The sequence below is a fragment of the Nicotiana tabacum genome, chromosome 24 (genome assembly GCF_000715075.1).
Source record: "Nicotiana tabacum cultivar K326 chromosome 24, ASM71507v2, whole genome shotgun sequence".
Taxonomy (NCBI): domain Eukaryota; kingdom Viridiplantae; phylum Streptophyta; class Magnoliopsida; order Solanales; family Solanaceae; genus Nicotiana; species Nicotiana tabacum.
In genome coordinates, this window is record NC_134103.1 from 109531726 (window position 1) to 109544684 (window position 12959).

General features: G+C 32.3%; 1 long non-coding RNA gene across 1 annotated transcript; it reads left to right on the plus strand.

The window, feature by feature from the left end:
- The first annotated feature begins 9186 nt into the window (after positions 1–9186).
- LOC142178615 (uncharacterized) lies at positions 9187–10694 on the plus strand. The gene is made up of 3 exons (XR_012706877.1): positions 9187–9312; positions 9799–9868; positions 10476–10694. It is a non-coding gene; the product is annotated as an uncharacterized LOC142178615 (long non-coding RNA).
- The last annotated feature ends 2265 nt before the right edge of the window (positions 10695–12959 follow it).

Below are 12959 nucleotides of genomic sequence, written 5' to 3' on the forward strand. Positions count from 1 at the left end.
TAAAACATGTTTGGCCAAGTTTTTCTAGAGCCAAAAGCATTTTTTTTTTCAAAGTTAGAAGTGTTTGGCCAAACTTTTAGAAGAAAGAAAAGTGATTTTGAGTAGAAGCACAAGTAGTTTTGGAGAAATAGAAAAAAGTAGCTTTTTTTTTAAAAGCACTTTTTAAAAGGTTGGTCAAACACTAAACTCAGAAATATTTTTCAAATTAATTGGTCAAATACAAACTGTTTCTTACCAAAAAGTACTTTTGAAAAAAACACTTTTAAAAAAATACTTCTCAAAATAAGCTGATTTTTTTAAGTTTGGTTAAACATGCTTAAGGGTGTGTTTGGTTTGAAAAATATTTTCCTTGGAAATTTTTGTTGGAAAATATGGGATTTTCTTACTTAATTTTTGGTGTTTGGTTAAGTAACAAAAAATATATTTTTAAAAAATATTTAATTTAGGAAAACACTAGGAGAAACGGAATGGGATAATTGTAGGTCGGGGTTTAGGACCACATAACACAAAAATTATTTTAAAAAAAAGTCATCCACTTCTTGTGCAAGAATGAAATGGTCAATAGTTCCACGGAAAGAAATTGATGGAAAAAACATGTCAAAAAATGTGGAAGGAACAAGTAGTTCTCTATTCTTTCGCGTAAACAATAATTTAGACCGGGCAGCTAATAAAGCCAAAACTTCATTATAATTCGTATTAGATGATTAGTAACCCTATCTCAAATATATTGTATTGGTTGTCTACCCCATTCCTGTGATGCTCCCATAACTTTAATCCCCTCATGTTAGAAATACCAATCGTATTAAAATTTTACTGTATTAACGTATTATATATCTTTAGGGGTGTTCATAAAAATCCGAAAAAATAAAACCAAACCCAAAACGAATCAAACCGACTAAAAAAATCGATACTTTTTCGGTTTGGTTTTGAATTTTAAAAACAGATCAAATTTGGTTTGACTTTGGTTTAATCAAAATATAACCGAAAAAAACCGAACCAAACCGAATATAAAAGTAGTTATTTAAAATTTATTATTATACCTATATATATGTATATGTTTATACAATATTTCTAAAATTTTATATTACATTTTAATAGTTTGCACTTTTAATCTAGTTCTTTGCCTTTACATTCTATTTGATTAGTAGTTTTCTTTTGCTAAGTACAAGAATTTATTTCATGTTAAAAATAATTTATTTTGAGTCCTAAAATTATTCATCACTATTTGGTTCAATTATCATCAATATATCTTGATAAATGATAGATTTCTCAAAAAGTAATTTATTTGATAGTGTTATGTTGAAAATATAGTCGCCGAAATATGTGTTTGGTAGTGTATATCTCATATTTAAGAAAAAATCGATAAATAATCGAAAAAATCGAACCGACAAAAATCGACATACACCGAATCAATAAAAACAGACTTAATTGGTTTGGTTTGATTCAAATATTTAAAAAATTGACTTACTTGATTTGATTTCTTTTTAGAGAAAAATCGATCCAAACCAAAACACTACCTATCACATAAATATAGAAACATCAACGACCTGCATAATTTTGTGTAATATGATAAAAACTTCAAAAGCCCATTACTTTTATTCAATAGTATTATATACACTATAAATAACATGATCTTGGTTACAGCTAAGGAGATTTGAATCTCCATTGAATCCCACAAAATCATGTAGGAAACAGAACGATCACATTAGTATCCCTAAAATATCTCCGCGAAATCTGCCCATCTTTCAACAATAAAAAATGCAGATGTATACGAAAAAAAAACAAGGGAAAATTTCACATAAAAATAATTGGGCTCCCTATTTTTTAATTTTATAACTCATATTTCAATTTATAACTGAGTAGCCCAAAAATAACAGGTCCATATCCGAAAAAGGGGCGTTATTTCTATTTTTGGGGATTCAAAACCGGGATTTTCTCTCTTTTAGCGGGATTTTCTTTCATTCTTTCCATTCTTCTTCCCCAAATCTACAAAAACGCGATATTACACTCAATGCAACTCCAAAAAACCTAAAAATTCTTCTTCATCTCGAATTAACAGCAAATCAAACACGAAAAGTGATTTTTTTTTTGCTGCAATCAGCGTGATTTTCATTTTTGCTGCAATTTTGATTTTAACTTTTTGTTCGATGGAGCTTTAACTAGTTTAGGTTCTTCATAGTGGTGAATGGGATGACAACAAATTTATCAATTTCGTCGGCGATTCTGAGTTTGAAGCAATTTCGAAACAGATTAGAGTTGATTCTGAGTTAAATACATTAGAGATTAAGTTTCTCTCAAAGGATGGTTTGCCATCGATTCTGATTTACAACGATGCTGGTGTTCGGGTGTATATTGAATTAAAGAAGAAAAACTTGGATTTCACTGAGTACTCGTTGTGTGTGACTGTGAAAGAGATTTATGATAATTGTTTGATTGCTACAAGTTCAAGTTGTATAGATAAAGGCAATCGTGTAAATGATATTGAAGATGCATCCACAATTGATAGCATTGAGATTATGCCTGATATCGAATTTATAGAAAACACTGATTATGGTATAATAGATAATATGTTAAATGAATTAGTTGAATAGGAATGTAGGATCAAGTTTATAAAGATAAAGAGACAGTTGTCAGTGTGATGAAAAGAGGGAATATGAACGATTCATATAAGGAGTTGGTGAGGTATTTGTATATGTTGGAGCATACAAATCCAGGAACAGTTACAAAGTTGCACAAATCATAAGATGGATGCTTTCTTTACGCATATGTTTTGCTATATGCATCTATCAAGGGTTGGGAGCATTGCAGGCCGATAATGGTTGTTGACGGAAGTTTCCTTAAAGCATCATATAAGGGTACCATATTGACTGCTTGCACACAGGATAGAGCTAGTGAGTTGACTACATCTACTTTGTTTCTGCAGTTTGTATAATATATGTTGTAGTTTCATGTATAAACGTGTATAGGATTTAAGAGCTATTATTTTTATAAAATTTGCAGTATGTATAAAGTTGTATATTCGTGTATAACTGTGTATAAGATTTGTATAATTGTCTGAATCCTAATATCTACTTTGTATAAACAGGAAAAATACTTCCACTTGCATATGCAATTGTAGATTCAGAGAATAATAAATCTTGGGAGTGGTTCTTCGTCTAGATAAAGGGCACTTTTGGTGTTAGGGAATGGATGCGTATAGTTTCAGATAGAAATGAAAGCATCTTCTATGCCACAAAAGTTGTATACCCAGAAGTTTCACATTGTATTTGCATGTTTTACTTGTGGCGGAATATCAAGCGCACATTCAAGAAATATCACAAACAATTGAAGGATATCTTCTTCGCTTTGGCCGGAGCTTACACGATAGAGAAGTTTGACTATCATATGACATAGATGTGCAAAATTGATCCGAGGGTGCAGCCTTACTTGTTCAAAATTGGTTACGAAAGGTGGCCTAGGGCATACTCCAAAGTTAAAAGGTCGATGGTAATGACTTCCAATATTGCAGAGTCAATTAATGCAGCAAGCAAAGATGCTAGAGAGCTACCAATAATGCGATTGTTGGAGTACATGAAAAATTTGCTACAACAATGGAATAACAAAAATAGAAAAAGTGTAATGGAGACATCTACAGAGCTTGGCGAAAAGTACAACAAACTCCTTCAGGAAAATCTTATTGCATCGGAGCAAATGACGGTAAAATAAATTAACTATAATGATGCATAGCACTACTGACTTGCATTTTATTGTTTGTATAAGGATGTATAACGCTATATAATAATGTAAATGTGCTTTAACTTCTTCTTTTTAAAAAAAAAAAAAACTTTTGCAGGTGAGGCCTGCTACGGAGTAGTTATATACTATGCTTGAAGGGGTAAGGCGAAACATAGTGTGCCTTGAAGAGGGAACATGTAGTTGCGAAAAATTTCAAATGGATGAACTTCCATGTCCGTATGCTTGGGCGGTTTTGAAGAACCAGCAGCTGAAACCTGGCCAGTATTGCTTTTTTTACTACAAGAAGGATAACCTCCTTAGAACTTATGAATTTTCAGTGAATCCGATGTTAGATGAGAGTTTATGAAAAATCCCAATAGAGGTGTTGGAAGATGTGGTCCTGCCACCAAAAGGGAGAATAAATGCAGGAAGGCCGAGAAAGGAAAGACTCAAACCGGCTTCAGAGAAAGAGTATAAGATGGGGTTTTCATGTTCTCTGTGTGGACAAAATGGTCACAATAGAAATACATGTAAGAATCGACCAAAATAAATAGTTGGAAACATAACACTTCCTATTACATATGTTGCCTTGTTGAGTAGTTAAGTTTCACAAATAATTGAGTTACAAATGTCAATAAAAATTATAATTTACACTATATGTTGTAATTATGTTAAATATGTTTCATTATACATGTTTTGATTATCCAATAATATGTGTTACTGCTTTTAATGGTGCTAAATATATTGATAGATTGTACAAATGCAAAACAGAACTGCAAATAATCAGTGTCATTATATGTATACAGATGTATAAATGAGAGTATAAGTTTGTATAAAATTGTATAACTATGTATATTATTGTATACATATGTATAAACCCTGCAACATTGACAAAACTGCAACAATAACGAAAATACATACTTTTTAAAGAAAAAAGCAACTGAAATATTCATTAAAATGTAATTCATTCACAGCCATAATGTGTAATGACTACCACAAACTATACAAATAAAGTCATCTACATTAAAATGAAAACAAAAACAGAACTACTTTCTCGGGCGTCACCTCTTCCTCTTCCTGAAAAGTCTCCCTGTGATTTCATCACCGCTAATTGCACCAGACTGTTGATTTTTCCATCCATAATCCCACAACAGAGATCCCCACCTGGTGCGAAGTGTCTCAATGTCAAAAATATCTTTTCGTATTTCCTTACCTAGGATGAAATACTCAGCAAAGCCAACAACAAAAGCACCACAATCACTGTAATTAAAAAAATCAGATTCTTTGTACGTTACTGTATATAGGTACACAAATAGTAAAACAACTAAGATTAACCTACCATTTGATCTGTTGTGGCACATTATTAACCAGACTAATCTGCAAAGCATCAGAATGAGATTTATCGGTATATGCACTATTTTTCCAATCAATGGCCTTCTTCTCGACATAAAAATCAGAACTGTTCAAGAAGTAAGGTATCAAAATTGCATAAGGTAATGCAGCATCCAAAGCAAGTATGTCATTAATAGCTCCACGGTTAGAGTCATAGATGTGGATGCACCTATCTATGAACGTAAACAACCCCAAAACCCAGTGGCCCAATTTAGCTCTTCCACGCTTGACATAAATAGGGAATAACACGTGGTCAATAGTGTGTCACGCTACATTTGCATCACAATAAAAGCCTCTAATGTACTCATCTATTTCATGCCCTTCAGGAATCACAGAAGGATCTTGCTTCACTTTGAAATCTTTATACACTGAATTGATCTTGTTACCAAAGGCAAAGTCAATTCTATTACACCTTACGAAAACATTCGGCCCATATTGTTTCCTCTTCCTCAAATAGTAAAAGATGACATCCAAGTGGTGAGGCAAGAAAAATAAAACAAAAATAATCATCACTACTAAATGATTCAAAGTACTACAAAAAAGCAATATATGATGCAGATTTTTTGAATATACAAATTTATACAGTAATATATAGAGTTATACATATTTATACAAGGTTATATAAGCTTATACCGTGATTATACAAATATATTACATTTGATTATACAAAGTTATGTGTACACTATGAGGGGTCTCAAACAATAAAGATACGCAACAAAAAAAGGCATTAGGACAGAAAGTTACTAAATATCGTGTCAATCAAAGGCCGACCACAATACGCAAGCGAGTGGAACCAATCCTTCGTGGTCACATGAGCCAATTTTCCCAAATTGGAACAAAACTCAAAAAATAAATTATACTAAAAGTCGAAATAATAAAGCATGCAAACTAAAACTCCAAGTTTAGGCCCAGAATAAAGATAGAAGGAACACAAAATTGAAAGGAAAACACAACAACATTGTAAAACAAAAATATTCAAAATCAGAAAAGCCAAAAAATTAAAAATAAAATAAAATTTAAAACGAAAACAGTGGTAAAAGTATAAAATGAAATGAAAATTACCTTAAAATAAGAGTGAAAGCTCGAAAAATCACTTGAGACACAACAATGGAGGACGGTTGCCTTCCTACTTCTGTGAAACGAGCGTGAGGAGGAGAGAGAGAGAGAGAGAGAGAGAGAGAGAGAGAGAGAGAGAGAGAGAGAGAGAGAGAGAGAGAATTTTAGATGAAGAAATGTAACTAAAATACCGTTAATAATATTTGTGGGCTACCGGGTGAAAATAAAATTTCATAACATATACAATGTGGGTCAAACCAGGTTAGGGCTTCAAATGTGGACTATTTTCTAATGGGTTGTATGGCCCAAGTGATATATGATGTAATTTTGTCAAAAAATAAAGGTTGGGGTGGGTGGGGTGTGATTGGGGGAGTGGGTTGGGGTGGTTTGGGGGGGTGGGGTGGGTGAGGGTAAGTTGGTGCTATGAGAAATAAGTTGGTGAATGTTGAAAAAGAGTTTTGAAAAATATTTTTCCTATTTTTGATAGGGAAAATATTTTTCTCCAATTGGAGGAAAATGAATTGACAAGGAAAATATTTTCCAAAATATTTAAGCCAACCAAACGTGAAAAAATTGGAAACCATTTTCCGAAAAATATTTCCCTTCGTACCAAACACACCCTATAATTATTAATCCTATCTCAAATAGTTATCTACATCATTCCTATGATGCTCCCGTAATTTTTCCTCATGTTAGACCTGCCATTTGTATTAAAATTTTACTGTATTTTTGTTTTACATGTCACATAAATATAGAAATATCAAACGACCAGCTTAATTTTGTGTATATGATAAAAACAGGAGAAATTAAAAAAAAAAGCCAGATTTACAAGTGGTAATTGAAAAATAGCCACAGTTTCAAAAGTAATCGAAATTTAGCCACTTTTTATGTAAATATAAATTTGAACGAAAACACTGTTCAAAATCCGAAAAATATTCCAGTATAATATACTGGAACTCCAAGACGCGGGTGAACTGCCGAGATTCTTTGCAAAACCAGACAGGATGCTGAGGCATATAATGTGGTAGTCATAGGTATTACTGTTGTCCATATGGTATTCGTATGTGTCCTTATTTTTAGCTTTAAATTTAGAACGGGGAGTCGGGTCTCTTAATGTGCCATACGTTGTGACGATCCTAGTGGGGAGATTATATTTGTGGATAGAGTATATAGAGAAGGTGTGATATTTGTTCACGGAAGGGACACTATAGTCACTTTACTAATGTTTCTGATGTCTGACTTTAATATTACTATGTGTATGGACTGAGTGGTGTCGTGCTATGTGACACACAATTGCCAGGTAAATGATATTAATTAGTTGTTTCTTATAGTCTTAGAATGACATGGAAATGTGTTCATGATTGCCTTGGGCAAGGAAGTTCCTTATACGAAGATTTTACATGAGATGAATAGAAAGTGTTCAATATATCTAACTATGATTTAAGACACTAGAGTAGAGATTCTAACTCTTGGGATAGTGATAGTTGTTAACAAGTTCTCAAATGAGTTACACGAGGCGTATGTAGTGTAAATATGAAAATACAAGATAAGTGTAACGATGAAGTATTCATACATTTCTTTTCTAGGGTATAACTTGCTTAACATTCGAGGACGAATGTTCTTTTTAGTGGGGGGAATGTAATAACCCGAATTTATTTTTTCTATATACTAATTAAATTATGAGACTAGAAAATTAATTTATTTTGTAGCTATTGAAGAAGTACTAAGCTAGTAGAAAATAATCGATTATAATATATAAGATAAGGCACTAAATAAATAGCTAGTGGGCCTATTTTATAATTACGCATGCTAATTAGCAAGGTAGTAATTTTAAGAGAAATTTTCAGAAACTACTATTGTTTAGTGGATATTAACTTGCTATAGCTACCATTTACTTAATTACTTCCTACAGTTATCTTTTCACTTGTTATAGAGTGTATTCGATGTATTCAAGCTACTGTATTCATGAATACAGTAGCAAAACTCGACAAAAAACAGGAAAGTCCAGCTAACATAGACTATATTCATATGTATTCGCGAGCTATATTTGTGAATACAGTAATGGAAATCTACGAAAAAAAGGTCTCTCCAGCTGTTTAAAAACGGTAAGTAAATCAATTAACGTGATAGACTCCTAATATAACTCAACAAACTCAATTATACTTATTACAGTGACTCTTGACTGTTGTATTTATATGTATTTAGATGTATTTTATTTTATTCAACAACTTTTTAAAATACACTACTTATTCTAGTTTTAGTTATGTATTTCAACTAACTGTTTTCAACTGTATTCTCAAGCCAATTGTATTCTGTTGTATGTATTTGCTGTTGAACCTGCAAGTACATGTTCCACTTGAGTGATTTGCAAATCGAAAGATGGCCCTTCGAAATTGAGTGATTTGGTGGGTAACCCTCTCCTTAGTTGTTGAATCAACCATTGGATATGAAATTTCGAGTTTTCTGGTGAAATCATAACAATGGTGATTATTTATAAAAAAAAAATAGTAAAGAGAAACAGAAGAAGCATAGTACCAGCGAAAATCTAACAACTTTAACACTTACCATAATTTTTTGGAGTAAAAAATATTGAAAATTGAGAGAGACAATGAAAATGAATCAGTGGAGAATTGTGGATATAGAATGGGGAAGAGACTGGCGTTGTGAGAGAGAAATAGTGGAGAGAGATCGTGGAGGGAGAAGTTGGATACTATATGGTGATCTTGTGAGAGAAAGAACAGAAAGTAGGAGAGAAAAAAATATTACACATCGTATTTAATGGCTTAACGGTAGGAAGTGACCATAAATACATATTTTGCTATAAAAACTAAAAGGTAGCTATAGAAAAAAATATTTTAAAAGGGTATTTATTTATAATAAATAAGGTGTAAAGTTTTGCTATAGGAGGTAAAATTTTCTAATTTTAAATAATATGGATAAAAGAAGTGGGCTTTAAGCCCATATCTTATGCGGCTACTTTTAAGACTTAGGGGTTAGAATATATATTTACAGTTAGGTTTTTGGAGAAAGAATAGTAGCAGTAGACAATATTGGGGGAAAATACTGTGTCTTCGGCAACCTGCATTATAAGCCAGACAACTTGTACCAATTACTGTGCAGAAATCCTTATAAAAGAATGCAAGTTACAAGGTATGCATATATCTAATTTTTACCTACCGCATCCAATTCAATAAAAGTGGAGTGATGTAATATATGGATAATGATTATGAGACATTAATTATTATGGTAATGACTAACTTGGGTGTAATATTGAAATTTTAACAATGAATACTTATGTATTTACGCTGCATCAGTGGGAATCCATGGCAAGTTACTTTTTGTTTGATGCTACTGTACAAATCTCAATTTTTTAAATAATATAGATTCTGACTTTACTGTTTGGTTACTATCTTTAGAATTAAAGTACTAACGTACAAAACTGAATCTAATATTGAGTTAAATTGAGGGTATTACTTTAAAAGAATTGTAATTGAATATTATGTTTAGATTAAGATATTGGGATATGCTTTTATTAAGGTGTAAAATATTAAGAGTTAGTTTAAGATTGAAAGTTAGTGAGATTGAGATTTGACCCCGAATAGCTTATTTGATAATGTTAATTAATATTTTGCATAGATCGAGGCCATTAGAGACCGTTTGATTGGTGTTCGAGACGTTGCAAGGTTGGTAACTTTCCGTTAGCGAGGTAAGTGAGACTTTAAGATTTGGTGCTTGTTTTACTAAAACTCGTTTTGAAAGTATGTTTTGTATGCCCGGTCCATGTGTTGGGATGAGCGTGCGCTTGGCAGAATCGGTGGTCTTTGACCAGCCGTAAATATATATTATTTTGTAAAAAGCTAAAATTATTTAATAAGTAATTTGTGATGTGGTGTAGCCTCGTGCTATGGTGTTGGGGCGTTAGAAATTATTTCTTCGCCGCCATGATATATTTGGGGCATTATGTATGCCGCCGTAATATAGTTGGAGCATTGTGTATGCCGCCGTGATAGATTTGGGGCATTGTGTATGTTATCGTGGACTCGTTGGGGTGTATGGTTAATTTCCTGTACTGCCGTTAATGACAAGTCCTTAGTATGGATTGTATTGAGATATATATAATATTGTTGTTGAATAGTTGTTTGGACCTTATAAAGTAATTATATGGTGAAAGAGTTTCTGTGCATATTATTTATGTGTTCGTTGTGTATTTGTATTTTCTAACACTTGTTCTAGAGGTATTCAGAGTGGCGGGTCGAAAATCTTACTAGGTTATATTTACGTATAACTTACTCCTTACCTGCATGTCCATGCAGATATTGTTGTTAAGGGCGAGGCTAGTGGCTAACGAGTTCGCTGAGTGGATCTTATTGCTGAGGTGAGCCGCCACATTATTCGTGGAGGTCGTTGTTTCAGCTCTACCTATCTTATGTCTATTATTTCTTTCGGGTTTGCATGCCCGTCACTTAAACTTCTATTACTATGTTAGATGTTCCACGGTCTTAGTATGGAATTTGGGTTAGAGATTTATTATTTGGGTGTTCTTTAGATTTATAAATAAATTATAATTTTAGTCGAATAATTATTTCGTATTTAATAATATTTAATGCGTTTGGGCTAGTACGTGTTTCTCTCAATGCTTATATAACAGGTTAATAGTACAGGAATTGGTTCGCCTAGCGGGTAGTATTATCTACGTGTCAGTCACATCTAGGGGGTAGTTTGGCAGCATAATATACTGGAGTTCCAGTATATTATACTGGAACTCCAGCATATTATACTGGAGTTCAAGTATATTATACTAGAACTCCAGCATAATATACGGTTGCTCCAGTATAATATACCGGTCCAGCATAATATGCTGGAAGTTCATACACAGGTGCTTCAATCTCTAGTATATTATGCTGAAACTTTCCGCGTGTTGGAGTTCCAACATAATATGCTGAAAGTTCATACACATGTGCACCAATCTCCAGTATATTATGCTGGATCGGTCCGTGTTGCAGCAAAATAGTGACTATTTTTCAATGACTTTACAAACGGTGGCTATTTTTAAATTATCAGTCCGAAAACTGAATAACCCGTACTATTTTTACGATAAAAACTTCAAAAGCCCAAATTACTTTTATTCAATAGTGTAAAGTACAAATAACATGATCTTGGTTATAGTTAAGGATATGTTTGATTCTCCATCGAATCCTACAAAATCATGTACGAACTATATTACTAAAGAACAATCACATTCGTATCCCTAAAATATCTCCACGAAATCTGCCCATCTTTCAACAATAAAAAATGCAGATACATACGAAAAGATGAATAAATCTCTACTAGCATCATATCATTGGTTCTAGCCAATTTTTGAGATCACTAAACTTTGTGCCTCACGAACATATAATTGAGGGTAATGGTCAATTTTTGCTCTGACTAAATTAGTGTTCTCATTATCCAATAGGCAAAGTCACTTCAAGCTCAAGAAAAAGGGTAGAAAAATGAAATAAAGCATTGCAAACGAGTAGTTGAGAGACAATGTAAAGAATTTTTATTTTATTAGTAGATGCAAATATGTTATAATATCAGGTTTTGGATAACTAATCAACAGGTACCATAAGCGTGATTGTTAACTTAGTTTAACCAATAATTATATAATTAAATTTATATAATTATGTGTTAAACTTAGTTAACAATAGTATTTTTAGATGTAGCTTCCGATGACACAATATTCATTTGTAAGAACGCATTTCGATAAAAAGATTTTCTCTAAGGGTGTGTTTGGTAGGAAGAAAATAAATGGTTGCCAATTTTTCCGTGTTTGGCTCGTTTAAATATTTTAGAAAATATTTTCCTCATCAACTCATTTTTCTCCAATTGGAGAAAAATATTTTTCCTATCAAGAGAAGGAAAAATATTTTCCAAAACTCTTTCTCAACCTTCCTCACCCTATTCTCCATCACCACCAACCCACCCCCACACTCCCACCCCACCTCCCCACACCCTCTACTCCATCCCCACCATAAATAAAAATATTATTAATAGTACTTTCTTTTCATGTTACAGATAGTTTTTTTTTCATTTAAACAAAATGAGTATTTTCTTTTCATGATATAGAAAATGTATTTTCTTTCATCTTAACAAAAACAGTATAGATACAAACACCACTTTTTCATTGAGATTCTTATCTATATTATTCCATATATTTTCCATCAGATCCGAGAATAACTTGAACATTCAAGGATTTGTCTGTCACTCATCATTGTCGGGAGGAACAACCGTCTAGTTCATCCTTTATTGGGTAAATCATTCCTCCTATTTTCTTAAATGTCATTTATTATTATCTATTACTATTAACTGCTACATTATTGCTCATGTTTTTTGGAATAGCTGTTACATATTATTATCATTATTTGACTAGACCCATCTAATGTTTATTGTGCTCTCGGAAACTACATCTAGAAATACTATTGTTAACTAAGTTTAACTCATAATTACATAAATTTAATTACTTGAACTAAGAGCCATATTTTTTTTATCAAACAGTGATTACATGTAACTATCTCTTACTTGACGTAATAGCATAAATACTTCTTTACCGCATCGAGTAAAAACTTCAATAGACTACTTCACAAAAATTATACATACGATAGCCTTAATAGACTACTCCACATTTTTAAAAAAATAACTCTCTATTTTAGAGTCCGGAACTAAAATGTGATTCTTTTGGACTCAAAGAACAAAAATATATGGAAAAAATACATAGTGACAATAATATATATAACGTCTTTTTAAAAGACGCTATACCT